The 3,988-nt window shown below is 37.9% G+C and overlaps 1 long non-coding RNA gene across 1 annotated transcript; it reads left to right on the forward strand.

The window, feature by feature from the left end:
* Window positions 1–850: 850 nt before the first annotated feature.
* LOC118102241 lies at window positions 851–2,968 on the forward strand. The gene is made up of 3 exons (XR_004694632.2): window positions 851–1,035; window positions 1,865–1,913; window positions 2,005–2,968. It is a non-coding gene; the product is annotated as an uncharacterized LOC118102241 (long non-coding RNA).
* The last annotated feature ends 1,020 nt before the right edge of the window (window positions 2,969–3,988 follow it).

Genomic DNA, 3,988 nt, shown 5'->3' on the forward strand with positions numbered 1-3,988 from the left:
CATACATTTTTTTTTCTGGACTCATATGAGGTCACCCTGACCTTTGACCACTGAAATCTAATCTGTTCATCTTCAACATCTTCAAGTGACAACTGCTCAAAATTGGAGGAAATGATCGAACCACAGACTTGAAATATCATGTTCAAGAGGCCAAAACATGTTTTATAAGTTAACGACCACCAACTGAAATCTAATCAGTTCATCTGTGAGTCTATGGCTGTGTTCCAAATCCCTCACTAATCACTGTATAGTGCACTATATGCTGAGTTCGCCATTTTTTAGTGGTGTCCAAATGTTTACAGATTTTTTTAGACCCTATGTAATGGACTCATTGTTTCCCACAATGCATCATTAAAAGTAGTGTACAATCAATTGTCACTAACCAAACAATATATACCATCATGCAGTGCACTCATGGTGGAGAGACGTTTTAATGTAAATAGAAGCAGAGCGGCGCATCACAGCACAAAGTGCACAAGTTTATTTCCAAATTTAAAGATGATCATCCAACATGTTTTTTTACATTAAAGCTGCAAAATAAACATTTAAAAATTACAGTGGGATTCTTCACATTGTTGTACATTTTTTGATGCAGGAAAAATGTGCCAAATAGTGTGTGAAAGGTTTTTTTTCTTTTCCGATGAGCTCACTATATAGCAGTCATTTTTTGGACCTTTCATTTCAGTTATGATCTTGTGTTTGGTCTTTGTTTTTGTATATTTGTGTTTTTGGATTTGTACTCTGTATTTTAATCTTCCACTTCCTTGTGTGTCCCTCACCTCAGTTTAGTTATGGCCATATTGTGTCATTTCCTGTTTTATTGTGACCTTCACTTCCTGTTCCCCCCATGTGTCATTGTTGGTCACTTCAATCTTGTGATTGTGTGCACCTGACCTCATGTGTTTCACCTGGGTTCAGTTATTCTGTCTGTGTCAGGTCGTCTCTTCACTTTGGTTCTGTTCAGTCCAGCTCCTGTGTCTCTGTTTTGAGTTTCAGCTCTTGGATCACCTGAGTTCTCTAACCAGCCTTCTGAGTGTGAGCAATTTAATTTGTTGATTAAGTATTTTTCCCTGCACTTCTTGTTTTGTTCTGTTTCTTTGGCAGCATTTGTGTCCAGTTATACAACAAACGTGACATTAATGAGGCAAAAAAGGCTTTTTGTGAAGTCGATGACCTTGAACTACTTTCAGTTGTAATCAAATCATCCTTGGAGTGAATATTTGTGTTGGATGTAACAAAATTCCCTGAAGGTGTTTGTGATTTTTCACATTCACAAGAACATGAGGTCACCGTGACCTTGACATTTTACCTTCAATCACCAACATCGTTTCAGTTCATCTCTGAGTCCAACTGAAGCAATATATTTTGTTGTAGTTTCTAATGTTTCCAGCTGTCAAATAATGTGCATTCCGTAATATTGACCGAAATATGCGCAACAGCCGTCAAAACATAATCCAGGCAACTTTTGCTTTGTTTTTTCGTCAAATCGGAATTGGCAGGCAATCTGGCTAGCTAGCTAGTAATGTCCGCCTTTTCCTCGCTGCAGAGTGACAGTGACTGTAACTCACTAAAGGTTTAAGTGAGTTACTGACTTGCTCAGGTCTATAACCACTAGTCTTTAGTCTAAAGCCACGGGCATTTTTAGCAGCCACAATGTGTCATATGTATAGGAATTATGAGCTCATATAGCCACACACCGGCCGGATAACGTCCGCACAACGTGTCACGGTTGTCAGTTGTTCACACCGGCAGCGGCTCTGTGTCATCATTATGACTTAGTATCTCATTATTATCAGATACTAAGCCATAATAATGAGATACAGGATTTTTATTTTCTTCATCACATTGAAATGGGCTTCCATAGATTTTGACCCGACAACTGATGAACTTCCTTCTATGAAACTGCAGTTCATGTAAGAATTCTACTTTATATTTTTGTTTGTAATTTTCTATTGTGTTGTTCAGCGTTGTACTTAAAAAGTGTTTTGTATTTGGGTTGTTTAGGCCTCCGCCACTGAGGGTGCAGAGAGGGACATTGCACTCGCAATCATGGGGATATACACTATCCGAAGAGATGGAGATGTGGAGCCAGAGGACGTGGGAATCGTGATTGAAGGCATCAAAGTCATGGACAACTTAGGAAGGGTGATAATGGGGTTCATCATGCTGTTTGGGCTCATTAATGCTTTGATCTGAGCTTTCCAGACAACCTCAAGTACACTTTCCAGTTTATTCAGAAATGAATTTGAATGGGCACAAGCTCAATGCAAAGATACAGCAGCTGAAAATAAAGCTTGCATGAGCGGGAAACACAGCCGACAAAGTTCTGCGACCTCAGTGATGTTTTCCTGGGTCCGACATTTTTAATGACTGGATTTCCATAAGCTGGGAGAAGTATGTTCACATAAGGAAATTTTGTCCACGTAACTTCCCCTTTCCATCTATGTGACTTTGTCTCTGCTCTACACCACTTTTGTACTGCTGCCTTGTCACCTTCATGACTCTCAACTCAGGCCAAATGGACATAAACACGATTTTACTGTAGTTTTCTTTGGTTGTGAATGACCTCTTAATGCTGCCAGTCACTCTGTTACAGATTAGAAGCTACATTTAAATTACTGCTTTAATGAGTTATAATGAGTTAAAACCGGATTCTGTTTTTTTACAAATTTATTGCCTTGTTGTTTTTGGGACTGGGGGATTGCTAGGCATTTATTTTTCACCAGCTACAGAGCTGGGCATGAGAGTCAAACTGGTGAATGGCTATTTCTGAACAATTGTGATCAATATTGCTAGATGCATGGACCCAAGGGGAGACATTACTCTGTAAATTGGCTTCTTTATGGCTGTATGGATGTCATGTTGAATATTAGGAGAACACTGTAGTTTTCTTGGCCTCTTAATGCTGCAAGTCACTCTGCTACAGAGCTGTTAAGATTACCATTTGTTTCCAGTGCACTTCAAAAGGTTTAGCATTAAAAAAGTGTATTCAAGTAAAAGTTAATATATTATAAGTATAAAAATATATGTATTTGTATTGATGTTGAATTCAGGATTACTGTCAGGATTGTGTTGCTTTTATTTCCTGATCAGTTTGTTTCTTGATATTTGTTGTATGTAAAACAAACAAAAAAGTTTTCAATGTTGGTTGGTTTTTACTATGCCAGTTTCGGAGCATTTTAAAATAAAAAGGTTTGTCTCATGCGTCAAAACGGGGATCAGATGAAAAGCAATATTACCTTATTAATTTCCAATTATATAATTTGGTGTTGGACTAAAAAAATCTATTTCACATCATCTATGTAGACATTTTACTTTAGCTGCCTTTAAAAAAGATAAGTTGGTGTTATGTAAATCAACTTAACTAATCAACTAGTTAATGTAAAAATGTTATTTTAGCTTTTTGTGAGAGAAATTAGTTGGACCAATGAGAAGAAATTATATTGCAGGGATTTTATTAAATTGAGTTGGAGATACAATTGAATTGAGTTCACCCAATGAGTTATTTTTTTCAGTGTAGCCACTAACAGGAAGTATCTTTTACGATTAAAAATAAATTCATTGATTTCAGGGTATTTAATGAATTTTACTTTTACTTTTTCAGAAAGTGTAACTGAACAGTTGATTGGCTGGTGTACTGCAGGAGTCTGTCTCAGTCTCAGGATGGTTGGGGTCAGGGGGTAGTTCAGAGGAACATGTTGTTCTCCTCCATCCCGGTTCAGCACAGCTCTAACACAGCCTCAGAGTTTGAGACAAAAGAAGGTCTAAAAAGGCCAAACAGAGACACAGACAAAGGGAGTAAACAGTCCTGCAGATGCACTCGCGGATTTTACCACCAACAAATCTCTGATTCGCTTCTTGCTCACTGTGGATGTCTTGCAAACATAACACAGCTTTAAAACATAAGCTTGGTGGGAATTTTAGGCCCTATAATCAAACTACAATGCCACTGAGTAAAGTGCATAACTCCACCAAGGCCCAACAGTCC

Source organism: Hippoglossus stenolepis, chromosome 23, assembly GCF_022539355.2.
Source record: "Hippoglossus stenolepis isolate QCI-W04-F060 chromosome 23, HSTE1.2, whole genome shotgun sequence".
Taxonomy (NCBI): Eukaryota; Metazoa; Chordata; class Actinopteri; order Pleuronectiformes; family Pleuronectidae; genus Hippoglossus; species Hippoglossus stenolepis.